Genomic DNA, 25912 nt, shown 5'->3' on the forward strand with positions numbered 1-25912 from the left:
ATCGAGGGCCGGGGCCGCTTCCCCGGGCCTGCCGGCCGCCAGGGGCGGGCTACTGAGCCCGGCGGGTGGTGTGCGGGCAAGGGTGGCCTCGCCGGGGCTGAGGGGCCGTGGCGACACGATGGTTGCTCCCAGTGGCTTCGGGCAAGCTGCTGTCGGGCAGGAGGGCCGGCCCGGGCTGCGGCTGGGCGGCTCCTAGCGCCGCGTGGGCGGGCAGGGGCGATGCCCAAGTGACCGCGTGCCCCGGGCCCTGAAGCCTCCGGGGCCATGTCCCTGTGAGCGACGGGCGGGATCTTGGGCGGGGCGCCAAGCGCCGAAGGGTTCGCTGGGTCACGCCCGCCCTCAGCTGGGAGGGGGTGGCCAAACCCTCCGCCTCCGCCACCGCCCGGTACCCGAGACCTCCGTTCCCCCTGCCTGGGCGGGCGACGGGGTCCTGCCGGGGCGGGCTGACCGCCAGGCTGGCGGTGAGGCGCAAGCGCCAGCGAAAGTGGGCCTCAAGAGGCAGCCCGCCGTCCCCGCCCCCGTCTACGGCCATACCACCCTGAACGCGCCCGATCTCGTCTGATCTCGGAAGCTTAAGCAGGGTCGGGCCTGGTTAGTACTTGGATGGGAGACCGCCTGGGAATACCGGGTGCTGTAGGCTTTTTGCCTCCCGCTCCGCCTTCTCCTTTACTCGCCCGCGAGTGGTGGCCGCCGGCTCCGCCCGCGCCGGGGCCCCGCTGCAGGCCCCTCCTCCTCAGGCCCCTCCCACCACGGCGCGAGCGCCGGAGGAGGCGCTACCCGCCGGCCCGGCCCGCCAGGCGGCCAGAAGGCGGCCCTGGAAGGCAGCCGCACCCCAGACGCCCCCAGGGTGCCTGGCCCGGACCCAGGCTCCGCCGCGGGCCCGGTTGCCGTCCCTTCGGCCAGCGAGCCCCTCGACCTGCACCTGGCCGCCCCCACCGGCGCCCCGCCCCGGGGCCGCCACCTGTGTGCCGGTGGGTGTGTCCCTCCACAGCTCCCTCCGGCAAAAGCCCCGCCCCCCGCCGTGTCGCCGCCACGGCCGGGTGCGGGAGCGGGATCGAGGGCAGGGGCCGCTTCCCCGGGCCTGCCGGCCGCCAGGGGCGGGCTCCTGAGCTCGGCGGGTGGTGTGCGGGCAAGGGTGGCCTCGCCGGGGCTGAGGGGCCGTGGCGACACGATGGTGGCTCCCAGTGGCTTCGGGCCAGCTGCTGTCGGGCAGGAGGGACGGCCCGGGCTGCGGCTGGGCGGCGCCTAGCGCCGCGTGGGCGGGCAGGGGCGATGCCCAAGGGACCGCGGGCCCCGGGCCCTGAAGCCTCCGGGGCCACGTCCCTGTGAGCGACGGGCCGGATCTTGGGCGGGGCGCCAAGCGCCGAAGGGTTCGCTGGGTCACGCCCGCCCTCGGCTGGGAGGGGGTGGCCAAACCCTCCGCCTCCGCCACCGCCCAGTACCCGAGACCTCCGTTCCCCCTGCCTGGGCGGGCGACGGGGTCCAGCCGGGGCGGGCTGACCGCCAGGCTGGCGGTGAGGCGCAAGCGCCAGCGAAAGTGGGCCTCAAGAAGCAGCCCGCCGTCCCCGCCCCCGTCTACGGCCATACCACCCTGAACGCGCCCGATCTCGTCTGATCTCGGAAGCTTAAGCAGGGTCGGGCCTGGTTAGTACTTGGATGGGAGAACGCCTGGGAATACCGGGTGCTGTAGGCTTTTTGCCTCCCGCTCCGCCTTCTCCTTTACTCTCCCGCGGGCGGTGGCCGCCGGCTCCGCCCGCGCCGGGGCCCCGCTGCAGGCCCCTCCTCCTCAGGCCCCTCCCACCACGGCGCGAGCGCCGGAGGGGGCGCTCCCCGCCGGCCCGGGCGGCCAGGCGGCCAGAAGGCGGCCCTGGAAGGCAGCCGCACCCCAGACGCCCCCGGGGTGCCTGGCCCGGACCCAGGCTCCGCCGCGGGCCCGGTTGCAGTCCCTTCGGCCAGCGAGCCCCTCGACCTGCACCTGGCCGCCCCCACCGGCGCCCCGCCCCGGGGCCGCCACCTGTGTGCCGGTGGGTGTGTCCCTCCACAGCTCCCTCCGGCAAAAGCCCCGCCCCCTGCCGTGTCGCCGCCGCGGCCGGGTGCGGGAGCGGGATCGAGGGCAGGGGCCGCTTCCCCGGGCCTGCCGGCCGCCAGGGGCGGGCTCCTGAGCTCGGCGGGTGGTGTGCGGGCAAGGGTGGCCTCGTCGGGGCTGAGGGGCCGTGGCGACACGATGGTGGCTCCCAGTGGCTTCGGGCCAGCTGCTGTCGGGCAGGAGGGCCGGCCCGGGCTGCGGCTGGGCGGCGCCTAGCGCCGCATGGGCGGGCAGGGGCGATGCCCAAGGGACCGCGGGCCCCGGGCCCTGAAGCCTCCGGGGCCACGTCCCTGTGAGCGACGGGCCGGATCTTGGGCGGGGCGCCAAGCGCCGAAGGGTTCGCTGGGTCACGCCCGCCCTCGGCTGGGAGGGGGTGGCCAAACCCTCCGCCTCCGCCACCGCCCGGTACCCGAGACCTCCGTTCCCCCTGCCTGGGCGGGCGACGGGGTCCTGCCGGGGCGGGCTGACCGCCAGGCTGGCGGTGAGGCGCAAGCGCCAGGGAAAGTGGGCCTCAAGAGGCAGCCCGCCGTCCCCGTCCCGTCTACGGCCATACCACCCTGAACGCGCCCGATCTCGTCTGATCTCGGAAGCTAAGCAGGGTCGGGCCTGGTTAGTACTTGGATGGGAGACCGCCTGGGAATACCGGGTGCTGTAGGGTTTTTGCCTCCCGCTCCGCCTTCTCCTTTAACTCGCCCGCGGGCGGTGGCCGCCGGCTCCGCCCGCGCCGGGGCCCCGCTGCAGGCCCCGCCTCCTCAGGCCCCTCCAACCACGGCGCGCGCGCCGGAGGGGGCGCTCCCCGCCGGCCCGGCCCGCCAGGCGGCCAGAAGGCGGCCCTGGAAGGCAGCCGCACCCCAGACGCCCCCGGGGTGCCTGGCCCGGACCCAGGCTCCGCCGCGGGCCCGGTTGCCGTCCCTTCGGCCAGCGAGCCCCTCGACCTGCACCTGGCCGCCCCCACCGGCGCCCCGCCCCGGGGCCGCCACCTGTGTGCCGGTGGGTGTGTCCCTCCACAGCTCCCTCCGGCAAAAGCCCCGCCCCCGCCGTGTCGCCGCCGCTGCCGGGTGCGGGAGCGGGATCGAGGGCAGGGGCCGGTTCCCCGGGCCTGCCGGCCGCCAGGGGCGGGCTCCTGAGCTCGGCGGGTGGTGTGCGGGCAAGGGTGGCCTCGCCGGGGCTGAGGGGCCGTTGCGATACGATGGTGGCTCCCAGTGGCTTCGGGCCAGCTGCTGTCGGGCAGGAGGGCCGGCCCGGGCTGCGGCTGGGCGGCGCCTAGCGCCGCGTGGGCGGGCAGGGGCGATGCCCAAGGGACCGCGGGCCCCGGGCACTGAAGCCTCCGGGGCCACGTCCCTGTGAGCGACGGGCGGGATCTTGGCGGGGCGCCAAGCGCCGAAGGGTTCGCTGGGTCACGCCGCCCTCGGCTGGGAGGGGGTGGCCAAACCCTCCGCCTCCGCCACCGCCCGGTACCCGAGACCTCCGTTCCCCCTGCCTGGGCGGGCGACGGGGTCCTGCCGGGGCGGGCTGACCGCCAGGCTGGCGGTGAGGCGCAAGCGCCAGCGAAAGTGGGCCTCAAGAGACAGCCCGCCGTCCCCGCCCCCGTCTACGGCCATACCACCCTGAACGCGCCCGATCTCGTCTGATCTCGGAAGCTAAGCAGGGTCGGGCCTGGTTAGTACTTGGATGGGAGACCGCCTGGGAATACCGGGTGCTGTAGGCTTTTTGCCTCCCGCTCCGCCTTCTCCTTTAACTCGCCCGCGGGCGGTGGCCGCCGGCTCCGCCCGCGCCGGGGCCCCGCTGCAGGCCCCGCCTCCTCAGGCCCCTCCCACCACGGCGCGCGCGCCGGAGGGGGCGCTCCCCGCCGGCCCGGCCCGCCAGGCGGCCAGAAGGCGGCCCTGGAAGGCAGCCGCACCCCAGACGCCCCCGGGGTGCCTGGCCCGGACCCAGGCTCCGGGGCGGGCCCGGTTGCCGTCCCTTCGGCCAGCGAGCCCCTCGACCTGCACCTGGCCGCCCCCACCGGCGCCCCGCCCCGGGGCCGCCACCTGTGTGCCGGTGGGTGTGTCCCTCCACAGCTCCCTCCGGCAAAAGCCCCGCCCCCCGCCGTGTCGCCGCCGCGGCCGGGTGCGGGAGCGGGATCCAGGGCAGGGGCCGCTTCCCAGGGGCCTGCCGGCCGCCAGGGGCGGGCTCCTGAGCTCGGCGGGTGGTGTGCGGGCAAGGGTGGCCTCGCCGGGGCTGAGGGGCCGTGGCGACACGATGGTGGCTCCCAGTGGCTTCGGGCCAGCTGCTGTCGGGCAGGAGGGCCGGCCCGGGCTGCGGATGGGCGGCGCCTAGCGCCGCGTGGGCGGGCAGGGGCGATGCCCAAGGGACCGCGGGCCCCGGGCCCTGAAGCCTCCGGGGCCACGTCCCTGTGAGCGACGGGCCGGATCTTGGGCGGGGCGCCAAGCGCCGAAGGGTTCGCTGGGTCACGCCCGCCCTCGGCTGGGAGGGGGTGGCCAAACCCTCCGCCTCCGCCACCGCCCGGTACCCGAGACCTCCGTTCCCCCTGCCTGGGCGGGCGACGGGCTCCTGCCGGGGCGGGCTGACCGCCAGGCTGGCGGTGAGGCGCAAGCGCCAGGGAAAGTGGGCCTCAAGAGGCAGCCCGCCGTCCCCGCCCCTGTCTACGGCCATACTACCCTGAACGCGCCCGATCTCGTCTGATCTCGGAAGCTAAGCAGGGTCGGGCCTGGTTAGTACTTGGATGGGAGACCGCCTGGGAATACCGGGTGCTGTAGGCATTTTGCCTCCCGCTCCGCCTTCTCCTTTAACTCGCCCGCGGGCGGTGGCCGCCGGCTCCGCCCGCGCCGGGGCCCCGCTGCAGGCCCCGCCTCCTCAGGCCCCTCCCACCACGGCGCGCGCGCCGGAGGGGGCGCTCCCCGCCGGCCCGGCCCGCCAGGCGGCCAGAAGGCGGCCCTGGAAGGCAGCCGCACCCCAGACGCCCCCGGGGTGCCTGGCCCGGACCCAGGCTCCGCCGCGGGCCCGGTTGCCGTCCCTTCGGCCAGCGAGCCCGTCGACCTGCACCTGGCCGCCCCCACCGGCGCCCCGCCACGGGGCCGCCACCTGTGTGCCGGTGGGTGTGTCCCTCCACAGCTCCCTCCGGCAAAAGCCCCGCCCCCCGCCGTGTCGCCGCCGCGGCCGGGTGCGGGAGCGGGATCCAGGGCAGGGGCCGCTTCCCAGGGGCCTGCCGGCCGCCAGGGGCGGGCTCCTGAGCTCGGCGGGTGGTGTGCGGGCAAGGGTGGCCTCGCCGGGGCTGAGGGGCCGTGGCGACACGATGGTGGCTCCCAGTGGCTTCGGGCCAGCTGCTGTCGGGCAGGAGGGCCGGCCCGGGCTGCGGATGGGCGGCGCCTAGCGCCGCGTGGGCGGGCAGGGGCGATGCCCAAGGGACCGCGGGCCCCGGGCCCTGAAGCCTCCGGGGCCACGTCCCTGTGAGCGACGGGCCGGATCTTGGGCGGGGCGCCAAGCGCCGAAGGGTTCGCTGGGTCACGCCCGCCCTCGGCTGGGAGGGGGTGGCCAAACCCTCCGCCTCCGCCACCGCCCGGTACCCGAGACCTCCGTTCCCCCTGCCTGGGCGGGCGACGGGGTCCTGCCGGGGCGGGCTGACCGCCAGGCTGGCGGTGAGGCGCAAGCGCCAGGGAAAGTGGGCCTCAAGAGGCAGCCCGCCGTCCCCGCCCCTGTCTACGGCCATACTACCCTGAACGCGCCCGATCTCGTCTGATCTCGGAAGCTAAGCAGGGTCGGGCCTGGTTAGTACTTGGATGGGAGACCGCCTGGGAATACCGGGTGCTGTAGGCATTTTGCCTCCCGCTCCGCCTTCTCCTTTAACTCGCCCGCGGGCGGTGGCCGCCGGCTCCGCCCGCGCCGGGGCCCCGCTGCAGGCCCCGCCTCCTCAGGCCCCTCCCACCACGGCGCGCGCGCCGGAGGGGGCGCTCCCCGCCGGCCCGGCCCGCCAGGCGGCCAGAAGGCGGCCCTGGAAGGCAGCCGCACCCCAGACGCCCCCGGGGTGCCTGGCCCGGACTCAGGCTCCGCCGCGGGCCCGGTTGCCGTCCCTTCGGCCAGCGAGCCCCTCGACCTGCACCTGGCCGCCCCCACCGGCGCCCCGCCCCGGGGCCGCCACCTGTGTGCCGGTGGGTGTGTCCCTCCACAGCTCCCTCCGGCAAAAGCCCCGCCCCCCGCCGTGTCGCCGCCGCGGCCGGGTGCGGGAGCGGGATCGAGGGCAGGGGCCGCTTCCCCGGGCCTGCCGGCCGCCAGGGGCGGGCTCCTGAGCTCGGCGGGTGGTGTGCGGGCAAGGGTGGCCTCGCCGGGGCTGAGGGGCCGTGGCGACACGATGGTGGCTCCCAGTGGCTTCGGGCCAGCTGCTGTCGGGCAGGAGGGCCGGCCCGGGCTGCGGCTGGGCGGTGCCTAGTGCCGCGTGGGCGGGCAGTGGCGATGCCCAAGGGACCGCGGGCCCCGGGCACTGAAGCCTCCGGGGCCACGTCCCTGTGAGCGACGGGCGGGATCTTGGCGGGGCGCCAAGCGCCGAAGTGTTCGCTGGGTCACGCCCGCCCTCGGCTGGGAGGGGGTGGCCAAACCCTCCGCCTCCGCCACCGCCCGGTACCCGAGACCTCCGTTCCCCCTGCCTGGGCGGGCGACGGGGTCCTGCCGGGGCGGGCTGACCGCCAGGCTGGCGGTGAGGCGCAAGCGCCAGCGAAAGTGGGCCTCAAGAGGCAGCCCGCCGTCCCCGCCCCCGTCTACGGCCATACTACCCTGAACGCGCCCGATCTCGTCTGATCTCGGAAGCTAAGCAGGGTCGGGCCTGGTTAGTACTTGGATGGGAGACCGCCTGGAAATACCGGGTGCTGTAGGCTTTTTGCCTCCCGCTCCGCCTTCTCCTTTAACTCGCCCGCGGGCGGTGGCCGCCGGCTCCGCCCGCGCCGGGGCCCCGCTGCAGGCCCCGCCTCCTCAGGCCCCTCCCACCACGGCGCGCGCGCCGGAGGGGGCGCTCCCCGCCGGCCCGGCCCGCCAGGCGGCCAGAAGGCGGCCCTGGAAGGCAGCCGCACCCCAGACGCCCCCGGGGTGCCTGGCCCGGACCCAGGCTCCGCCGCGGGCCCGATTGCCGTGCCTTCCGCCAGCGAGCCCCTCGACCTGCACCTGGCCGCCCCCACCGGCGCCCCGCCCCGGTGCCGCCACCTGTGTGCCGGTGGGTGTGTCCCTCCACAGCTCCCCCCGGCAAAAGCCTCGCCCCCCGCCGTGTCGCCGCCGCGGCCGGGTGCGGGAGCGGGATCGAGGGCAGGGGCCGCTTCCCCGGGCCTGCCGGCCGCCAGGGGCGGGCTCCTGAGCCCGGCAGGTGGTGTGCGGGCAAGGGTGGCCTCGCCGGGGCTGAGGGGCCGTGGCGACACGATGGTGGCTCCCAGTGGCTTCGGGCCAGCTGCTGTCGGGCAGGAGGGCCGGCCCGGGTTGCGGCTGGGCGGCGCCTAGCGCCGCGTGGGCGGGCAGGGGCGATGCCCAAGGGACCGCGGGCCCCGGGCACTGAAGCCTCCGGGGCCACGTCCCTGTGAGCGACGGGCGGGATCTTGGCGGGGCGCCAAGCGCCGAAGGGTTCGCTGGGTCACGCCCGCCCTCGGCTGGGAGGGGGTGGGCAAACCCTCCGCCTCCGCCACCGCCCGGTACCCGAGACCTCCGTTCCCCCTGCCTGGGCGGGCGACGGGTTCCTGCCGGGGCGGGCTGACCGCCAGGCTGGCGGTGAGGCGCAAGCGCCAGCGAAAGTGGGCCTCAAGAGGCAGCCCGCCGTCCCCGCCCCCGTCTACGGCCATACTACCCTGAACGCGCCCGAGCTCGTCTGATCTCGGAAGCTAAGCAGGGTCGGGCCTGGTTAGTACTTGGATGGGAGACCGCCTGGGAATACCGGGTGCTGTAGGCTTTTTGCCTCCCGCTCCGCTTTCTCCTTTAAATCGCCCGCGGGCGGTGGCCGCCGGCTCCGCCCGCGCCGGGGCCCCGCTGCAGGCCCCGCCTCCTCAGGCCCCTCCCACCACGGCGCGCGCGCCGGAGGGGGCGCTCCCCGCCGGCCCGGCCCGCCAGGCGGCCAGAAGGCGGCCCTGGAAGGCAGCCGCACCCCAGACGCCCCCGGGGTGCCTGGCCCGGACCCAGGCTCCACCGCGGGCCCGGTTGCCGTCCCTTCGGCCAGCGAGCCCCTCGACCTGCACCTGGCCGCCCCCACCGGCGCCCCGCCCCGGGGCCGCCACCTGTGTGCCGGTGGGTGTGTCCCTCCACAGCTCCCTCCGGCAAAAGCCCCGCCCCCCGCCGTGTCGCCGCCGCGGCCGGGTGCGGGAGCGGGATCGAGGGCAGGGGCCGCTTCCCCGGGCCTGCCGGCCGCCAGGGGCGGGCTCCTGAGCTCGGCGGGTGGTGTGCGGGCAAGGGTGGCCTCGCCGGGGCTGAGGGGCCGTGGCGACACGATGGTGGCTCCCAGTGGCTTCGTGCCAGCTGCTGTCGGGCAGGAGGGCCGGCCCGGGCTGCGGCTGGGCGGCGCCTAGCGCCGCGTGGGCGGGCAGGGGCGATGCCCAAGGGACCGCGGGCCCCGGGCCCTGAAGCCTCCGGGGCCACGTCCCTGTGAGCGACGGGCCGGATCTTGGGCGGGGCGCCTAGCGCCGAAGGGTTCGCTGGGTCACGCCCGCCCTCGGCTGGGAGGGGGTGGCCAAACCCTCCGCCTCCGCCACCGCCCGGTACCCGAGACCTCCGTTCCCCCTGCCTGGGCGGGCGACGGGGTCCTGCCGGGGCGGGCTGACCGCCAGGCTGGCGGTGAGGCGCAAGCGCCAGCGAAAGTGGGCCTCAAGAGGCAGCCCGCCGTCCCCGCCCCCGTCTACGGCCATACCACCCTGAACGCGCCCGATCTCGTCTGATCTCGGAAGCTAAGCAGGGTCGGGCCTGGTTAGTACTTGGATGGGAGACCGCCTGGGAATACCGGGTGCTGTAGGGTTTTTGCCTCCCGCTCCGCCTTCTCCTTTAACTCGCCCGCGGGCGGTGGCCGCCGGCTCCGCCCGCGCCCGGGTCCCGCTGCAGGCCCCGCCTCCTCAGGCCCCTCCCACCACGGCGCGCGCGCCGGAGGGGGCGCTCCCCACCAGCCCGGCCCGCCAGGCGGCCAGAAGGCGGCCCTGGAAGGCAGCCGCACCCCAGACGCCCCCGGGGTGCCTGGCCCGGACCCAGGCTCCGCCGCGGGCCCGATTGCCGTGCCTTCCGCCAGCGAGCCCCTCGACCTGCACCTGGCCGCCACCACCGGCGACCCGCCCCGGGGCCGCCACCTGTGTGCCGGTGGGTGTGTCCCTCCACAGCTCCCTCCGGCAAAAGCCCCGCCCCCCGCTGTGTCGCCGCCGCGGCCGGGTGCGGGAGCGGGATCGAGGGCAGGGGCCGCTTCCCCTGGCCTGCCGTCCGCCAGGGGCGGGCTACTGAGCCCGGCGGGTGGTGTGCGGGCAAGGGTAGCCTCGCCGGGGCTGAGGGGCCGTGGCGACACGATGGTGGCTCCCAGTGGCTTCGGGCCAGCTGCTGTCGGGCAGGAGGGCCGGCCCGGGCTGCGGCCGGGCGGCGCCTAGTGCCGCGTGGGCGGACAGGGGCGATGCCCAAGGGACCGCGGGCCCCGGGCCCTGAAGCCTCCGGGGCCACGTCCCTGTGAGCGACGGGCCGGATCTTGGGCGGGGCGCCAAGCGCCGAAGGGTTCGCTGGGTCACGCCCGCCCTCGGCTGGGAGGGGGTGGCCAAACCCTCCGCCTCCGCCACCGCCCGGTACCCGAGACCTCCGTTCCCCCTGCCTGGGCGGGCGACGGGGTCCTGCCGGGGCGGGCTGACCGCCAGGCTGGCGGTGAGGCGCAAGCGCCAGCGAAAGTGGGCCTCAAGAGGCAGCCCGCCGTCCCCGTCCCGTCTACGGCCATACCACCCTGAACGCGCCCGATCTCGTCTGATCTCGGAAGCTAAGCAGGGTCGGGCCTGGTTAGTACTTGGATGGGAGACCGCCTGGGAATACCGGGTGCTGTAGGCTTTTTGCCTCCCGCTCCGCCTTCTCCTTGAACTCGCCCGCGGGCGGTGGCCGCCGGCTCCGCCCGCGCCGGGGCTCCGCTGCAGGCCCCGCCTCCTCAGGCCCCTCGCACCACGGCGCGCGCGCCGGAGGGGGCGCTCCCCGCCGGTCCGGCCCGCCAGGCGGCCAGAAGGCGGCCCTGGAAGGCAGCCGCACCCCAGATGCCCCCGGGGTGCCTGGCCCGGACCCAGGCTCCGCCGCGGGCCCGGTTGCCGTGCCTTCGGCCAGCGAGCCCGTCGACCTGCACCTGGCCGCCCCCACCGGCGCCCCGCCCCGGGGCCGCCACCTGTGTGCCGGTGGGTGTGTCCCTCCACAGCTCCCTCCGGCAAAAGCCCCGCCCCCGCCGTGTCGCCGCCGCGGCCGGGTGCGGGAGCGGGATCCAGAGCAGGGGCCGCTTCCCCGGGCCTGCCGGCCCCAGGGGCGGGCTCCTGAGCTCGGCGGGTGGTGTGCGGGCAAGGGTGGCCTCGCCGGGGCTGAGGGGCCGTGGCGACACGATGGTGGCTCCCAGTGGCTTCGGGCCAGCTGCTGTCGGGCAGGAGGGCCGGCCCGGGCTGCGGCCGGGCGGCGCCTAGCGCCGCGTGAGCGGGCAGGGGCGATGCCCAAGGGACCGCGGGCCCCGGGCCCTGAAGCCTCCGGGGCCACCTCCCTGTGAGCGACGGGCCGGATCTTGGGCGGGGCGCCAAGCGCCGAAGGGTTCGCTGGGTCACGCCCGCCCTCGGCTGGGAGGGGGTGGCCAAACCCTCCGCCTCCGCCACCGCCTGGTACCCGAGACCTCCGCTCCCCCTGCCTGGGCGGGCGACGGGGTCCCGCCGGGGCGGGCTGACCGCCAGGCTGGCGGTGAGGCGCAAGCGACAGCGAAAGTGGGCCTCAGGAGGCAGCCCGCCGTCCCCGCCCCGTCTACGGCCATACCACCCTGAACGCGCCCGATCTCGTCTGATCTCGGAAGCTAAGCAGGGTCGGGCCTGGTTAGTACTTGGATGGGAGACCGCCTGGGAATACCGGGTGCTGTAGGCTTTTTGCCTCCCGCTCCGCCTTCTCCTTTAACTCGCCCGCGGGCGGTGGCCGCCGGCTCCGCCCGCGCCGGGGCTCCGCTGCAGGCCCCGCCTCCTCAGGCCCCTCGCACCACGGCGCGCGCGCCGGAGGGGGCGCTCCCCGCCGGTCCGGCCCGCCAGGCGGCCAGAAGGCGGCCCTGGAAGGCAGCCGCACCCCAGATGCCCCCGGGGTGCCTGGCCCGGACCCAGGCTCCGCCGCGGGCCCGGTTGCCGTGCCTTCGGCCAGCGAGCCCGTCGACCTGCACTTGGCCGCCCCCACCGGCGCCCCGCCCCGGGGCCGCCACCTGTGTGCCGGTGGGTGTGTCCCTCCACAGCTCCCTCCGGCAAAAGCCCCGCCCCCGCCGTGTCGCCGCCGCGGCCGGGTGCGGGAGCGGGATCGAGGGCAGGGGCCGCTTCCCCGGGCCTGCCGGCCGCCAGGGGCGGGCTCCTGAGCTCGGCGGGTGGTGTGCGGGCAAGGGTGGCCTCGCCGGGGCTGAGGGGCCGTGGCGACACGATGGTGGCTCCCAGTGGCTTCGGGCCAGCTGCTGTCGGGCAGGAGGGCCGGCCCGGGCTGCGGCCGGGCGGCGCCTAGCGCCGCGTGGGCGGGCAGGGGCGATGCCCAAGGGACCGTGGGCCCCGGGCCCTGAAGCCTCCGGGGCCACGTCCCTGTGAGCGACGGGAGGGATCTTGGCGGGGCGCCAAGCGCCGAAGGGTTCGCTGGGTCACGCCCGCCCTCGGCTGGGAGGGGGTGGCCAAACCCTCCGCCTCCGCCACCGCCCGGTACCCGAGACCTCCGTTCCCCCTGCCTGGGCGGGCGACGGGCTCCTGCCGGGGCGGGCTGACCGCCAGGCTGTCGGTGAGGCGCAAGCGCCAGCGAAAGTGGGCCTCAAGAGGCAGCCCGCCGTCCCCGCCCCCGTCTACGGCCATACCACCCTGAACGCGCCCGATCTCGTCTGATCTCGGAAGCTTAAGCAGGGTCGGGCCTGGTTAGTACTTGGATGGGAGACCGCCTGGGAATACCGGGTGCTGTAGGCTTTTTGCCTCCCGCTCCGCCTTCTCCTTTACTCGCCCGCGGGCGGTGGCCGCCGGCTCCGCCCGCGCCGGGGCCCCGCTGCAGGCCCCTCCTCCTCAGGCCCCTCCCACCACGGCGCACGCGCCGGAGGGGGCGCTCCCCGCCGGCCCGGCCCGCCAGGCGGCCAGAAGGCGGCCCTGGAAGGCAGCCGCACCCCAGACGCCCCCAGGGTGCCTGGCCCGGACCCAGGCTCCGCCGTGGGCCCGGTTGCCGTCCCTTCGGCCAGCGAGCCCCTCGACGTGCACCTGGCCGCCCCCTCCGGCGCCCCGCCCCGGGGCCGCCACCTGTGTGCCGGTGGGTGTGTCCCTCCACAGCTCCCTCCGGCAAAAGCCCCGCCCCCCGCCGTGTCGCCGGCGCGGCCGGGTGCGGGAGCGGGATCGAGGGCAGGGGCCTCTTCCCCGGGCCTGCCGGCCGCCAGGGGCGGGCTCCTGAGCTCGGCGGGTGGTGTGCGGGCAAGGGTGGCCTCGCCGGGGCTGAGGGGCCGTGGCGACACGATGGTGGCTCCCAGTGGTTTCGGGCCAGCTGCTGTCGGGCAGGAGGGCCGCCCCGGGCTGCGGCTGGGCGGCGCCTAGCGCCGCGTGGGCGGGCAGGGGCGATGCCCAAGGGACCGCGGGCCCCGGGCCCTGAAGCCTCCGGGGCCACGTCCCTGTGAGCGACGGGCCGGATCTTGGGCGGGGCGCCAAGCGCCGAAGGGTTCGCTGGGTCACGCCCGCCCTCGGCTGGGAGGGGGTGGCCAAACCCTCCGCCTCCGCCACCGCCTGGTACCCGAGACCTCCGTTCCCCCTGCCTGGGCGGGCGACGGGGTCCTGCCGGGGCGGGCTGACCGCCAGGCTGGCGGTGAGGCGCAAGCGCCAGCGAAAGTGGGCCTCAAGAGGCAGCCCGCCGTCCCCGTCCCGTCTACGGCCATACCACCCTGAACGCGCCCGATCTCGTCTGATCTCGGAAGCTAAGCAGGGTCGGGCCTGGTTAGTACTTGGATGGGAGACCGCCTGGGAATACCGGGTGCTGTAGGCTTTTTGCCTCCCGCTCCGCCTTCTCCTTTAACTCGCCCGCGGGCGGTGGCCGCCGGCTCCGCCCGCGCCGGGGCCCCGCTGCAGGCCCCGCCTCCTCAGGCCCCTCCCACCACGGCGCGCGCGCCGGAGGGGGCGCTCCCCGCCGGCCCGGCCCGCCAGGGGGCCAGAAGGCGGCCCTGGAAGGCAGCCGCACCCCAGACGCCCCCGGGGTGCCTGGCCCGGACCCAGGCTCCGCCGCGGGCCCGGTTGCCGTGCCTTCGGCCAGCGAGCCCGTCGACCTGCACCTGGCCGCCCCCACCGGCGCCCCGCCCCGGGGCCGCCACCTGTGTGCCGGTGGGTGTGTCCCTCCACAGGTCCCTCCGGCAAAAGCCCCGCCCCCGCCGTGTCGCCGCCGCGGCCCGGTGCGGGAGCGGGATCGAGAGCAGGGGCCGCTTCCCCGGGCCTGCCGGCCCCAGGGGCGGGCTCCTGAGCTCGGCGGGTGGTGTGCGGGCAAGGGTGGCCTCGCCGGGGCTGAGGGGCCGTGGCGACACGATGGTGGCTCCCAGTGGCTTCGGGCCAGCTGCTGTCGGGCAGGAGGGCCAGCCCGGGCTGCGGCCGGGCGGCGCCTAGCGCCGCGTGAGCGGGCAGGGGCGATGCCCAAGGGACCGCGGGCCCCGGGCCCTGAAGCCTCCGGGGCCACGTCCCTGTGAGCGACGGGCGGGATCTTGGCGGGGCGCCAAGCGCCGAAGTGTTCGCTGGGTCACGCCCGCCCTCGGCTGGGAGGGGGTGGCCAAACCCTCCGCCTCCGCCACCGCCCGGTACCCGAGACCTCCGTTCCCCCTGCCTGGGCGGGCGACGGGGTCCTGCCGGGGCGGGCTGACCGCCAGGCTGGCGGTGAGGCGCAAGCGCCAGCGAAAGTGGGCCTCAAGAGGCAGCCCGCCGTCCCCGCCCCCGTCTACGGCCATACTACCCTGAACGCGCCCGATCTCGTCTGATCTCGGAAGCTAAGCAGGGTCGGGCCTGGTTAGTACTTGGATGGGAGACCGCCTGGGAATACCGGGTGCTGTAGGCTTTTTGCCTCCCGCTCCGCCTTCTCCTTTAACTCGCCCGCGGGCGGTGGCCGCCGGCTCCGCCGGCGCCGGGGCCCCGCTGCAGGCCCCGCCTCCTCAGGCCCCTCCCACCACGGCGCGCGCGCCGGAGGGGGCGCTCCCCGCCGGCCCGGCCCGCCAGGCGGCCAGAAGGCGGCCCTGGAAGGCAGCCGCACCCCAGACGCCCCCGGGGTGCCTGGCCCGGACCCAGGCTCCGCCGCGGGCCCGGTTGCCGTCCCTTCGGCCAGCGAGCCCCTCGACCTGCACCTGGCCGCCCCCACCGGCGCCCCGCCCCGGGGCCGCCACCTGTGTGCCGGTGGGTGTGTCCCTCCACAGCTCCCTCCGGCAAAAGCCCCGCCCCCCGCCGTGTCGCCGCCGCGGCCGGGTGCGGGAGCGGGATCGAGGGCAGGGGCTGCTTCCCCGGGCCTGCCGGCCGCCAGGGGCGGGCTCCTGAGCCCGGCAGGTGGTGTGCGGGCAAGGGTGGCCTCGCCGGGGCTGAGGGGCCGTGGCGACACGATGGTGGCTCCCAGTGGCTTCGGGCCAGCTGCTGTCGGGCAGGAGGGCCGGCCCGGGTTGCGGCTGGGCGGCGCCTAGCGCCGCGTGGGCGGGCAGGGGCGATGCCCAAGGGACCGCGGGCCCCGGGCACTGAAGCCTCCGGGGCCACGTCCCTGTGAGCGACGGGCGGGATCTTGGCGGGGCGCCAAGCGCCGAAGGGTTCGCTGGGTCACGCCCGCCCTCGGCTGGGAGGGGGTGGCCAAACCCTCCGCCTCCGCCACCGCCCGGTACCCGAGACCTCCGTTCCCCCTGCCTGGGCGGGCGACGGGGTCCTGCCGGGGCGGGCTGACCGCCAGGCTGGCGGTGAGGCGCAAGCGCCAGCGAAAGTGGGCCTCAAGAGGCAGCCCGCCGTCCCCGCCCCCGTCTACGGCCATACTACCCTGAACGCGCCCGATCTCGTCTGATCTCGGAAGCTAAGCAGGGTCGGGCCTGGTTAGTACTTGGATGGGAGACCGCCTGGGAATACCGGGTGCTGTAGGCTTTTTGCCTCCCGCTCCGCCTTCTCCTTTAACTCGCCCGCGGGCGGTGGCCGCCGGCTCCGCCCGCGCCGGGGCCCCGCTGCAGGCCCCGCCTCCTCAGGCCCCTCCCACCACGGCACGCGCGCCGGAGGGGGCGCTCCCCGCCGGCCCGGCCCGCCAGGCGGCCAGAAGGCGGCCCTGGAAGGCAGCCGCACCCCAGACGCCCCCGGGGTGCCTGGCCCGGACCCAGGCTCCGCCGCGGGCCCGGTTGCCGTCCCTTCGGCCAGCGAGCCCGTCGACCTGCACCTGGCCGCCCCCACCGGCGCCCCGCCCCGGGGCCGCCACCTGTGTGCCGGTGGCTGTGTCCCTCCACAGCTCCCTCCGGCAAAAGCCCCGCCCCCCGCCGTGTCGCCGCCGCTGCCAGGTGCGGGGGCGGGATCGAGGGCAGGGGCCGCTTCCCCGGGCCTGCCGGCCGCCAGGGGCGGGCTCCTGAGCTCGGCGGGTGGTGTGCGGGCAAGGGTGGCCTCGCCGGGGCTGAGGGGCCGTGGCGACACGATGGTGGCTCCCAGTGGCTTCGGGCCAGCTGCTGTCGGGCAGGAGGGCCGGCCCGGGTTGCGGCTGGGCGGCGCCTAGCGCCACGTGGGCGGGCAGGGGCGATGCCCAAGGGACCGCGGGCCCCGGGCACTGAAGCCTCCGGGGCCACGTCCCTGTGAGCGACGGGCGGGATCTTGGCGGGGCGCCAAGCGCCGAAGGGTTCGCTGGGTCACGCCCGCCCTCGGCTGGGAGGGGGTGGCCAAACCCTCCGCCTCCGCCACCGCCCGGTACCCGAGACCTCCGTTCCCCCTGCCTGGGCGGGCGACGGGGTCCTGCCGGGGCGGGCTGACCGCCAGGCTGGCGGTGAGGCGCAAGCGCCAGCGAAAGTGGGCCTCAAGAGGCAGCCCGCCGTCCCCGCCCCCGTCTACGGCCATACTACCCTGAACGCGCCCGATCTCGTCTGATCTCGGAAGCTAAGCAGGGTCGGGCCTGGTTAGTACTTGGATGGGAGACCGCCTGGGAATACCGGGTGCTGTAGCCTTTTTGCCTCCCGCTCCGCCTTCTCCTTTAAATCGCCCGCGGGCGGTGGCCGCCGGCTCCGCCCGCGCCGGGGCCCCGCTGCAGGCCCCGGCTCCTCAGGCCCCTCCCACCACGGCACGCGCGCCGGAGGGGGCGCTCCCCGCCGGCCCGGCCCGCCAGGCGGCAAGAAGGCGGCCCTGGAAGGCAGCCGCACCCCAGACGCCCCCGGGGTGCCTGGCCCGGACCCAGGCTCCGCCGCGGGCCCGGTTGCCGTCCCTTCGGCCAGCGAGCCCGTCGACCTGCACCTGGCCGCCCCCACCGGCGCCCCGCCCCGGGGCCGCCACCTGTGTGCCGGTGGGTGTGTCCCTCCACAGCTCCCTCCGGCAAAAGCCCCGCCCCCCGCCGTGTCGCCGCCGCTGCCGGGTGCGGGAGCGGGATCGAGGGCAGGGGCCGCTTCCCCGGGCCTGCCGGCCGCCAGGGGCGGGCTCCTGAGCTCGGCGGGTGGTGTGCGGGCAAGGGTGGCCTCGCCGGGGCTGAGGGGCCGTGGCGACACGATGGTGGCTCCCAGTGGCTTCGTGCCAGCTGCTGTCGGGCAGGAGGGCCGGCCCGGGCTGCGGCTGGGCGGCGCCTAGCGCCGCGTGGGCGGGCAGGGGCGATGCCCAAGGGACCGCGGGCCCCGGGCCCTGAAGCCTCCGGGGCCACGTCCCTGTGAGCGACGGGCCGGATCTTGGGCGGGGCGCCTAGCGCCGAAGGGTTCGCTGGGTCACGCCCGCCCTCGGCTGGGAGGGGGTGGCCAAACCCTCCGCCTCCGCCACCGCCCGGTACCCGAGACCTCCGTTCCCCCTGCCTGGGCGGGCGACGGGGTCCTGCCGGGGCGGGCTGACCGCCAGGCTGGCGGTGAGGCGCAAGCGCCAGCGAAAGTGGGCCTCAAGAGGCAGCCCGCCGTCCCCGCCCCCGTCTACAGCCATACCACCCTGAACGCGCCCGATCTCGTCTGATCTCGGAAGCTAAGCAGGGTCGGGCCTGGTTAGTACTTGGATGGGAGACCGCCTGGGAATACCGGGTGCTGTAGGATTTTTGCCTCCCGCTCCGCCTTCTCCTTTAAATCGCCCGCGGGCGGTGGACGCCGGCTCCGCCCGCGCCGGGGCCCCGCTGCAGGCCCCGCCTCCTCAGGCCCCTCCCACCACGGCGCGCGCGCCGGAGGGGGCGCTCCCCGCCGGCCCGGCCCGCCAGGCGGCCAGAAGGCGGCCCTGGAAGGCAGCCGCACCCCAGACGCCCCCGGGGTGCCTGGCCCGGACCCAGGCTCCGCCGCGGGCCCGGTTGCCGTCCCTTCGGCCAGCGAGCCCGTCGACCTGCACCTGGCCGCCCCCACCGGCGCCCCGCCCCGGGGCCGCCACCTGTGTGCCGGTGGGTGTGTCCCTCCACAGTTCCCTCCGGCAAAAGCCCCGCCCCCCGCCGTGTCGCCGCCGCTGCCGGGTGCGGGAGCGGGATCGAGGGCAGGGGCCGCTTCCCCGGGCCTGCCGGCCGCCAGGGGCGGGCTCCTGAGCTCGGCGGGTGGTGTGCGGGCAAGGGTGGCCTCGCCGGGGCTGAGGGGCCATGGCGACACGATGGTGGCTCCCAGTGGCTTCGGGCCAGCTGCTGTCGGGCAGGAGGACCGGCCCGGGCTGCGGCTGGGCGGCGCCTAGCGCCGCGTGGGCGGGCAGGGGCGATGCCCAAGGCACCGCGGGCCCCGGGCCCTGAAGCCTCCGGGGCCACGTCCCTGTGAGCGACGGGCCGGATCTTGGGCGGGGCGCCTAGCGCCGAAGGGTTCGCTGGGTCACGCCCGCCCTCGGCTGGGATGGGGTGGCCAAACCCTCCGCCTCCGCCACCGCCCGGTACCCGAGACATCCGTTCCCCCTGCCTGGGCGGGCGACGGGGTCCTGCTGGGGCGGGCTGACCGCCAGGCTGGCGGTGAGGCGCAAGCGCCAGCGAAAGTGGGCCTCAAGAGGCAGCCCGCCGTCCCCGCCCCCGTCTACGGCCATACCACCCTGGACGCGCCCGATCTCGTCTGATCTCGGAAGCTAAGCAGGGTCGGGCCTGGTTAGTACTTGGATGGGAGACCGCCTGGGAATACCGGGTGCTGTAGGCTTTTTGCCTCCCGCTCCGCCTTCTCCTTTAACTCGCCCGCGGGCGGTGGCCGCCGGCTCCGCCCGCGCCGGGGCCCCGCTGCAGGCCCCGCCTCCTCAGGCCCCTCCCACCACGGCGCGCGCGCCGGAGGGGGCGCTCCCCGCCGGCCCGGCCCGCCAGGCGGCCAGAAGGCGGCCCTGGAAGGCAGCCGCACCCCAGACGCCCCCGGGGTGCCTGGCCCGGACCCAGGCTCCACCGCGGGCCCGGTTGCCGTCCCTTCGGCCAGCGAGCCCCTCGACCTGCACCTGGCCGCCCCCACCGGCGCCCCGCCCCGGGGCCGCCACCTGTGTGCCGGTGGGTGTGTCCCTCCACAGCTCCCTCCGGCAAAAGACCCGCCCCCCGCCGTGTCGCCGCCGCGGCCGGGTGCGGGAGCGGGATCGAGGGCAGGGGCCGCTTCCCCGGGCCTGCCGGCCGCCAGGGGCGGGCTCCTGAGCTCGGCGGGTGGTGTGCGGGCAAGGGTGGCCTCGCCGGGGCTGAGGGGCCGTGGCGACACGATGGTGGCTCCCAGTGGCTTCGTGCCAGCTGCTGTCGGGCAGGAGGGCCGGCCCGGGCTGCGGCTGGGCGGCGCCTAGCGCCGCGTGGGCGGGCAGGGGCGATGCCCAAGGGACCGCGGGCCCCGGGCCCTGAAGCCTCCGGGGCCACGTCCCTGTGAGCGACGGGCCGGAACTTGGGCGGGGCGCCTAGCGCCGAAGGGTTCGCTGGGTCACGCCCGCCCTCGGCTGGGAGGGGGTGGCCAAACCCTCCGCCTCCGCCACCGCCCGGTACCCGAGACCTCCGTTCCCCCTGCCTGGGCGGGCGACGGGGTCCTGCCGGGGCGGGCTGACCGCCAGGCTGGCGGTGAGGCGCAAGCGCCAGCGAAAGTGGGCCTCAAGAGGCAGCCCGCCGTCCCCGCCCCCGTCTACGGCCATACCACCCTGAACGCGCCCGATCTCGTCTGATCTCGGAAGCTAAGCAGGGTCGGGCCTGGTTAGTACTTGGATGGGAGACCGCCTGGGAATACCGGGTGCTGTAGGCTTTTTGCCTCCCGCTCCGCCTTCTCCTTTAACTCGCCCGCGGGCGGTGGCCGCCGGCTCCGCCCGCGCCGGGGCCCCGCTGCAGGCCCCGCCTCCTCAGGCCCCTCCCACCACGGCGCGCGCGCCGGAGGGGGCGCTCCCCGCCAGCCCGGCCCGCCAGGCGGCCAGAAGGCGGCCCTGGAAGGCAGCCGCACCCCAGACGCCCCCGGGGTGCCTGGCCCGGACCCAGGCTCCGCCGCGGGCCCGATTGCCGTGCCTTCCGCCAGCGAGCCCCTCGACCTGCACCTGGCCGCCCCCACCGGCGCCCCGCCACGGGGCCGCCACCTGTGTGCCGGTGGGTGTGTCCCTCCACAGCTCCCTCCGGCAAAAGCCCCGCCCCCCGCCGTGTCGCCGCCGCTGCCGGGTGCGGGAGCGGGATCGAGGGCAGGGGCCGCTTCCCCGGGCCTGCCGGCCGCCAGGGGCGGGCTCCTGATCTCGGCGGGTGGTGTGCGGGCAAGGGTGGCCTCGCCGGGGCTGAGGGGCCGTGGCGACACGATGGTGGCTCCTAGTGGCTTCGGGCCAGCTGCTGTCGGGCAGGAGGGCCGGCCCGGGCTGCGGCTGGGCGGCGCCTAGCGCCGCGTGGGCGGGCAGGTGCGATGCCCAAGGGACCGCGGGCTCCGGGCCCTGAAGCCTCCGGGGCCACGTCCATGTGAGCGACGGGCCGGATCTTGGGCGGGGCGCCAAGCGCGGAAGGGTTCGCTGGGTCACGCCCGCCCTCGGCTGGGAGGGGGTGGCCAAACCCTCCGCCTCCGCCACCGCCCGGTACCCGAGACCTCCGTTCCCCCTGCCTGGGCGGGCGACGTGGTCCTGCCGGGGCGGGCTGACCGCCAGGCTGGCGGTGAGGCGCAAGCGCCAGCGAAAGTGGGCCTCAAGAGGCAGCCCGCCGTCCCCGCCCCCGTCTACGGCCATACCACCCTGAACGCGCCCGATCTCGTCTGATCTCGGAAGCTAAGCAGGGTCGGGCCTGGTTAGTACTTGGATGGGAGACCGCCTGGGAATACCGGGTGCTGTAGGCTTTTTGCCTCCCGCTCCGCCTTCTCCTTTACTCGCCCGCGGGCGGTGGCCGCCGGCTCCGCCCGCGCCGGGGCCCCGCTGCAGGCCCCTCCTCCTCAGGCCCCTCCCACCACGGCGCACGCGCCGGAGGGGGCGCTCCCCGCCGGCCCGGCCCGCCAGGCGGCCAGAAGGCGGCCCTGGAAGGCAGCCGCACCCCAGACGCCCCCAGGGTGCCTGGCCCGGACCCAGGCTCCGCCGCGGGCCCGGTTGCCGTCCCTTCGGCCAGCGAGCCCCTCGACCTGCACCTGGCCGCCCCCTCCGGCGCCCCGCCCCGGGGCCGCCACCTGTGTGCCGGTGGGTGTGTCCCTCCACAGCTCCCTCCGGCAAAAGCCCCGCCCCCAGCCGTGTCGCCGCCGCGGCCGGGTGCGGGAGCGGGATCGAGGGCAGGGGCCTCTTCCCCGGGCCTGCCGGCCGCCAGGGGCGGGCTCCTGAGCTCGGCGGGTGGTGTGCGGGCAAGGGTGGCCTCGCCGGGGCTGAGGGGCCGTGGCGACACGATGGTGGCTCCCAGTGGTTTCGGGCCAGCTGCTGTCGGGCAGGAGGGCCGCCCCGGGCTGCGGCTGGGCGGCGCCTAGCGCCGCGTGGGCGGGCAGGGGCGATGCCCAAGGGACCGCGGGCCCCGGGCCCTGAAGCCTCCGGGGCCACGTCCCTGTGAGCGACGGGCCGGATCTTGGGCGGGGCGCCAAGCGCCGAAGGGTTCGCTGGGTCACGCCCGCCCTCGGCTGGGAGGGGGTGGCCAAACCCTCCGCCTCCGCCACCGCCCGGTACCCGAGACCTCCGTTCCCCCTGCCTGGGCGGGCGACGGGGTCCTGCCGGGGCGGGCTGACCGCCAGGCTGGCGGTGAGGCGCAAGCGCCAGCGAAAGTGGGCCTCAAGAGGCAGCCCGCCGTCCCCGTCCCGTCTACGGCCATACCACCCTGAACGCGCCCGATCTCGTCTGATCTCGGAAGCTAAGCAGGGTCGGGCCTGGTTAGTACTTGGATGGGAGACCGCCTGGGAATACCGGGTGCTGTAGGCTTTTTGCCTCCCGCTCCGCCTTCTCCTTTAACTCGCCCTCGGGCGGTGGCCGCCGGCTCCGCCCGCGCCGGGGCCCCGCTGCAGGCCCCGCCTCCTCAGTCCCCTCCCACCACGGCGCGCGCGCCGGAGGGGGCGCTCCCCGCCGGCCCGGCCCGCCAGGGGGCCAGAAGGCGGCCCTGGAAGGCAGCCGCACCCCAGACGCCCCCGGGGTGCCTGGCCCGGACCCAGGCTCCGCCGCGGGCCCGGTTGCCGTGCCTTCGGCCAGCGAGCCCGTCGACCTGCACCTGGCCGCCCCCACCGGCGCCCCGCCCCGGGGCCGCCACCTGTGTGCCGGTGGGTGTGTCCCTCCACAGCTCCCTCAGGCAAAAGCCCAGCCCCCGCCGTGTCGCCGCCGCGGCCGTGTGCGGGAGCGGGATCGAGGGCAGGGGCCGCTTCCCCGGGCCTGCCGGCCGCCAGGGGCGGGCTCCTGAGCTCGGCGGGTGGTGTGCGGGCAAGGGTGGCCTCGCCGGGGCTGTGGGGCCGTGGCGACACGATGGTGGCTCCCAGTGGCTTCGGGCCAGCTGCTGTCGGGCAGGAGGGCCGGCCCGGGATGCGGCCGGGCGGCGCCTAGCGCCGCGTGGTCGGGCAGGGGCGATGCCCAAGGGACCGCGGACCCCGGGCCCTGAAGCCTCCGGGGCCACGTCCCTGTGAGCGACGGGCCGGATCTTGGGCGGGGCGCCAAGCGCCGAAGGGTTCGCTGGGTCACGCCCGCCCTCGGCTGGGAGGGGGTGGCCAAACCCTCCGCCTCCGCCACCGCCCGGTACCCGAGACCTCCGTTCCCCCTGCCTGGGCGGGCGACGGGGTCCTGCCGGGGCGGGCTGACCGCCAGGCTGGCGGTGAGGCGCAAGCGCCAGCGAAAGTGGGCCTCAAGAGGCAGCCCGCCGTCCCCGTCCCGTCTACGGCCATACCACCCTGAACGCGCCCGATCTCGTCTGATCTCGGAAGCTAAGCAGGGTCGGGCCTGGTTAGTACTTGGATGGGAGACCTCCTGGGAATACCGGGTGCTGTAGGCTTTTTGCCTCCCGCTCCGCCTTCTCCTTGAACTCGCCCGCGGGCGCTGGCCGCCGGCTCCGCCCGCGCCGGGGCTCCGCTGCAGGCCCCGCCTCCTCAGGCCCCTCGCACCACGGCGCGCGCGCCGGAGGGGGCGCTCCCCGCCGGCCCGGCCCGCCAGGCGGCCAGAAGGCGGCCCTGGAAGGCAGCCGCACCCCAGACGCCCCCGGGGTGCCTGGCCCGGACCCAGGCTCCGCCGCGGGCCCGGTTGCCGTCCCTTCGGCCAGCGAGCCCCTCGACCTGCACCTGGCCGCCCCCACCGGCGCCCCGCCCCGGTGCCGCCACCTGTGTGCCGGTGGGTGTGTCCCTCCACAGCTCCCTCCGGCAAAAGCCTCGCCCCCCGCCGTGTCGCCGCCGCGGCCGGGTGCGGGAGCGGGATCGAGGGCAGGGGCTGCTTCCCCGGGCCTGCCGGCCGCCAGGGGCGGGCTCCTGAGCCCGGCAGGTGGTGTGCGGGCAAGGGTGGCCTCGCCGGGGCTGAGGGGCCGTGGCGACACGATGGTGGCTCCCAGTGGCTTCGGGCCAGCTGCTGTCGGGCAGGAGGGCCGGCCCGGGTTGCGGCTGGGCGGCGCCTAGCGCCGCGTGGGCGGGCAGGGGCGATGCCCAAGGGACCGCGGGCCCCGGGCACTGAAGCCTCCGGGGCCACGTCCCTGTGAGCGACGGGCGGGATCTTGGCGGGGCGCCAAGCGCCGAAGGGTTCGCTGGGTCACGCCCGCCCTCGGCTGGGAGGGGGTGGCCAAACCCTCCGCCTCCGCCACCGCCTGGTACCCGAGACCTCCGTTCCCCCTGCCTGGGCGGGCGACGGGGTCCTGCCGGGGCGGGCTGACCGCCAGGCTGGCGGTGAGGCGCAAGCGCCAGCGAAAGTGGGCCTCAAGAGGCAGCCCGCCGTCCCCGCCCCCGTCTACGGCCATACTACCCTGAACGCGCCCGATCTCGTCTGATCTCGGAAGCTAAGCAGGGTCGGGCCTGGTTAGTACTTGGATGGGAGACCGCCTGGGAATACCGGGTGCTGTAGGCTTTTTGCCTCCCGCTCCGCCTTCTCCTTTAACTCGCCCGCGGGCGGTGGCCGCCGGCTCCGCCCGCGCCGGGGCCCCGCTGCAGGCCCCGCCTCCTCAGGCCCCTCCCACCACGGCACGCGCGCCGGAGGGGGCGCTCCCCGCCGGCCCGGCACGCCAGGCGGCCAGAAGGCGGCCCTGGAATGCAGCCGCACCCCAGACGCCCCCGGGGTGCCTGGCCCGGACCCAGGCTCCGCCGCGGGCCCGGTTGCCGTCCCTTCGGCCAGCGAGCCCGTCGACCTGCACCTGGCCGCCCCCACCGGCGCCCCGCCCCGGGGCCGCCACCTGTGTGCCGGTGGCTGTGTCCCTCCACAGCTCCCTCCGGCAAAAGCCCCGCCCCCCGCCGTGTCGCCGCCGCTGCCGGGTGCGGGAGCGGGATCGAGGGCAGGGGCCGCTTCCCCGGGCCTGCCGGCCGCCAGGGGCGGGCTCCTGAGCTCGGCGGGTGGTGTGCGGGCAAGGGTGGCCTCGCCGGGGCTGAGGGGCCGTGGCGACACGATGGTGGCTCCCAGTGGCTTCGGGCCAGCTGCTGTCGGGCAGGAGGGCCGGCCCGGGTTGCGGCTGGGCGGCGCCTAGCGCCGCGTGGGCGGGCAGGGGCGATGCCCAAGGGACCGCGGGCCCCGGGCACTGAAGCCTCCGGGGCCACGTCCCTGTGAGCGACGGGCGGGATCTTGGCGGGGCGCCAAGCGCCGAAGGGTTCGCTGGGTCACGCCCGCCCTCGGCTGGGAGGGGGTGGCCAAACCCTCCGCCTCCGCCACCGCCCGGTACCCGAGACCTCCGTTCCCCCTGCCTGGGCGGGCGACGGGGTCCTGCCGGGGCGGGCTGACCGCCAGGCTGGCGGTGAGGCGCAAGCGCCAGCGAAAGTGGGCCTCAAGAGGCAGCCCGCCGTCCCCGCCCCCGTCTACGGCCATACCACCCTGAACGCGCCCGATCTCGTCTGATCTCGGAAGCTAAGCAGGGTCGGGCCTGGTTAGTACTTGGATGGGAGACCGCCTGGGAATACCGGGTGCTGTAGGGTTTTTGCCTCCCGCTCCGCCTTCTCCTTTAACTCGCCCGCGGGCGGTGGCCGCCGGCTCCGCCCGCGCCCGGGTCCCGCTGCAGGCCCCGCCTCCTCAGGCCCCTCCCACCACGGCGCGCGCGCCGGAGGGGGCGCTCCCCGCCAGCCCGGCCCGCCAGGCGGCCAGAAGGCGGCCCTGGAAGGCAGCCGCACCCCAGACGCCCCCGGGGTGCCTGGCCCAGACCCAGGCTCCGCCGCGGGCCCGATTGCCGTGCCTTCCGCCAGCGAGCCCCTCGACCTGCACCTGGCCGCCACCACCGGCGACCCGCCCCGGGGCCGCCACCTGTGTGCCGGTGGGTGTGTCCCTCCACAGCTCCCTCCGGCAAAAGCCCCGCCCCCCGCCGTGTCGCCGCCGCGGCCGGGTGCGGGAGCGGGATCGAGGGCAGGGGCCGCTTCCCCTGGCCTGCCGTCCGCCAGGGGCGGGCTACTGAGCCCGGCGGGTGGTGTGCGGGCAAGGGTGGCCTCGCCGGGGCTGAGGGGCCGTGGCGACACGATGGTGGCTCCCAGTGGCTTCGGGCCAGCTGCTGTCGGGCAGGAGGGCCGGCCCGGGCTGCGGCCGGGCGGCGCCTAGCGCCGCGTGGGCGGACAGGGGCGATGCCCAAGGGACCGCGGGCCCCGGGCCCTGAAGCCTCCGGGGCCACGTCCCTGTGAGCGACGGGCCGGATCTTGGGCGGGGCGCCAAGCGCCGAAGGGTTCGCTGGGTCACGCCCGCCCTCGGCTGGGAGGGGGTGGCCAAACCCTCCGCCTCCGCCACCGCCCGGTACCCGAGACCTCCGTTCCCCCTGCCTGGGCGGGCGACGGGGTCCTGCCGGGGCGGGCTGACCGCCAGGCTGGCGGTGAGGCGCAAGCGCCAGCGAAAGTGGGCCTCAAGAGGCAGCCCGCCGTCCCCGTCCCGTCTACGGCCATACCACCCTGAACGCGCCCGATCTCGTCAGATCTCGGAAGCTAAGCAGGGTCGGGCCTGGTTAGTACTTGGATGGGAGACCGCCTGGGAATACCGGGTGCTGTAGGCTTTTTGCCTCCTGCTCCGCCTTCTC

General features: G+C 76.8%; 25 non-coding genes across 25 annotated transcripts; all 25 read left to right on the forward strand.

The window, feature by feature from the left end:
• The first annotated feature begins 520 nt into the window (after positions 1–520).
• Positions 521–640, forward strand: LOC149745354 (5S ribosomal RNA). The gene has a single exon (XR_016390302.1). It is a non-coding gene; the product is annotated as a 5S ribosomal RNA (ribosomal RNA).
• Positions 641–1573: 933 nt separating this feature from the next.
• On the forward strand, positions 1574–1693 carry LOC149745355 (5S ribosomal RNA). The gene has a single exon (XR_016390423.1). It is a non-coding gene; the product is annotated as a 5S ribosomal RNA (ribosomal RNA).
• Positions 1694–2625: 932 nt separating this feature from the next.
• LOC149745356 (5S ribosomal RNA) lies at positions 2626–2744 on the forward strand. Its single transcript, XR_016390011.1, has one exon. It is a non-coding gene; the product is annotated as a 5S ribosomal RNA (ribosomal RNA).
• A 931-nt stretch (positions 2745–3675) lies between these two features.
• On the forward strand, positions 3676–3794 carry LOC149745357 (5S ribosomal RNA). The gene has a single exon (XR_016390687.1). It is a non-coding gene; the product is annotated as a 5S ribosomal RNA (ribosomal RNA).
• Positions 3795–4729: 935 nt separating this feature from the next.
• LOC149745358 (5S ribosomal RNA) lies at positions 4730–4848 on the forward strand. The gene has a single exon (XR_016389963.1). It is a non-coding gene; the product is annotated as a 5S ribosomal RNA (ribosomal RNA).
• A 935-nt stretch (positions 4849–5783) lies between these two features.
• On the forward strand, positions 5784–5902 carry LOC149745359 (5S ribosomal RNA). The gene has a single exon (XR_016389964.1). It is a non-coding gene; the product is annotated as a 5S ribosomal RNA (ribosomal RNA).
• A 933-nt stretch (positions 5903–6835) lies between these two features.
• LOC149745360 (5S ribosomal RNA) lies at positions 6836–6954 on the forward strand. Its single transcript, XR_016390235.1, has one exon. It is a non-coding gene; the product is annotated as a 5S ribosomal RNA (ribosomal RNA).
• Positions 6955–7887: 933 nt separating this feature from the next.
• Positions 7888–8006, forward strand: LOC149745361 (5S ribosomal RNA). The gene has a single exon (XR_016390253.1). It is a non-coding gene; the product is annotated as a 5S ribosomal RNA (ribosomal RNA).
• Positions 8007–8940: 934 nt separating this feature from the next.
• Positions 8941–9059, forward strand: LOC149745362 (5S ribosomal RNA). The gene has a single exon (XR_016390012.1). It is a non-coding gene; the product is annotated as a 5S ribosomal RNA (ribosomal RNA).
• Positions 9060–9992: 933 nt separating this feature from the next.
• Positions 9993–10111, forward strand: LOC149745363 (5S ribosomal RNA). The gene has a single exon (XR_016390688.1). It is a non-coding gene; the product is annotated as a 5S ribosomal RNA (ribosomal RNA).
• A 931-nt stretch (positions 10112–11042) lies between these two features.
• LOC149745364 (5S ribosomal RNA) lies at positions 11043–11161 on the forward strand. Its single transcript, XR_016390689.1, has one exon. It is a non-coding gene; the product is annotated as a 5S ribosomal RNA (ribosomal RNA).
• A 932-nt stretch (positions 11162–12093) lies between these two features.
• Positions 12094–12213, forward strand: LOC149745365 (5S ribosomal RNA). Its single transcript, XR_016390303.1, has one exon. It is a non-coding gene; the product is annotated as a 5S ribosomal RNA (ribosomal RNA).
• Positions 12214–13145: 932 nt separating this feature from the next.
• Positions 13146–13264, forward strand: LOC149745366 (5S ribosomal RNA). Its single transcript, XR_016390690.1, has one exon. It is a non-coding gene; the product is annotated as a 5S ribosomal RNA (ribosomal RNA).
• Positions 13265–14195: 931 nt separating this feature from the next.
• LOC149745367 (5S ribosomal RNA) lies at positions 14196–14314 on the forward strand. The gene has a single exon (XR_016389792.1). It is a non-coding gene; the product is annotated as a 5S ribosomal RNA (ribosomal RNA).
• Positions 14315–15247: 933 nt separating this feature from the next.
• On the forward strand, positions 15248–15366 carry LOC149745368 (5S ribosomal RNA). Its single transcript, XR_016389793.1, has one exon. It is a non-coding gene; the product is annotated as a 5S ribosomal RNA (ribosomal RNA).
• Positions 15367–16299: 933 nt separating this feature from the next.
• LOC149745369 (5S ribosomal RNA) lies at positions 16300–16418 on the forward strand. The gene has a single exon (XR_016390126.1). It is a non-coding gene; the product is annotated as a 5S ribosomal RNA (ribosomal RNA).
• A 934-nt stretch (positions 16419–17352) lies between these two features.
• On the forward strand, positions 17353–17471 carry LOC149745370 (5S ribosomal RNA). The gene has a single exon (XR_016390077.1). It is a non-coding gene; the product is annotated as a 5S ribosomal RNA (ribosomal RNA).
• A 934-nt stretch (positions 17472–18405) lies between these two features.
• Positions 18406–18524, forward strand: LOC149745371 (5S ribosomal RNA). Its single transcript, XR_016389828.1, has one exon. It is a non-coding gene; the product is annotated as a 5S ribosomal RNA (ribosomal RNA).
• A 934-nt stretch (positions 18525–19458) lies between these two features.
• Positions 19459–19577, forward strand: LOC149745372 (5S ribosomal RNA). Its single transcript, XR_016390691.1, has one exon. It is a non-coding gene; the product is annotated as a 5S ribosomal RNA (ribosomal RNA).
• Positions 19578–20511: 934 nt separating this feature from the next.
• On the forward strand, positions 20512–20630 carry LOC149745373 (5S ribosomal RNA). The gene has a single exon (XR_016390692.1). It is a non-coding gene; the product is annotated as a 5S ribosomal RNA (ribosomal RNA).
• Positions 20631–21562: 932 nt separating this feature from the next.
• On the forward strand, positions 21563–21681 carry LOC149745374 (5S ribosomal RNA). The gene has a single exon (XR_016390693.1). It is a non-coding gene; the product is annotated as a 5S ribosomal RNA (ribosomal RNA).
• A 932-nt stretch (positions 21682–22613) lies between these two features.
• LOC149745375 (5S ribosomal RNA) lies at positions 22614–22732 on the forward strand. Its single transcript, XR_016390793.1, has one exon. It is a non-coding gene; the product is annotated as a 5S ribosomal RNA (ribosomal RNA).
• A 933-nt stretch (positions 22733–23665) lies between these two features.
• On the forward strand, positions 23666–23784 carry LOC149745376 (5S ribosomal RNA). The gene has a single exon (XR_016389794.1). It is a non-coding gene; the product is annotated as a 5S ribosomal RNA (ribosomal RNA).
• A 933-nt stretch (positions 23785–24717) lies between these two features.
• Positions 24718–24836, forward strand: LOC149745377 (5S ribosomal RNA). Its single transcript, XR_016390013.1, has one exon. It is a non-coding gene; the product is annotated as a 5S ribosomal RNA (ribosomal RNA).
• A 933-nt stretch (positions 24837–25769) lies between these two features.
• Positions 25770–25888, forward strand: LOC149745378 (5S ribosomal RNA). Its single transcript, XR_016389627.1, has one exon. It is a non-coding gene; the product is annotated as a 5S ribosomal RNA (ribosomal RNA).
• Positions 25889–25912: the final 24 nt, after the last annotated feature.

This window comes from Delphinapterus leucas, chromosome 19 (assembly GCF_059928025.1).
Source record: "Delphinapterus leucas isolate spDelLeu-1000000601 "Yukka" chromosome 19, BTC_Dleu_Yukka2, whole genome shotgun sequence".
NCBI classification, from domain to species: Eukaryota; Metazoa; Chordata; class Mammalia; order Artiodactyla; family Monodontidae; genus Delphinapterus; species Delphinapterus leucas.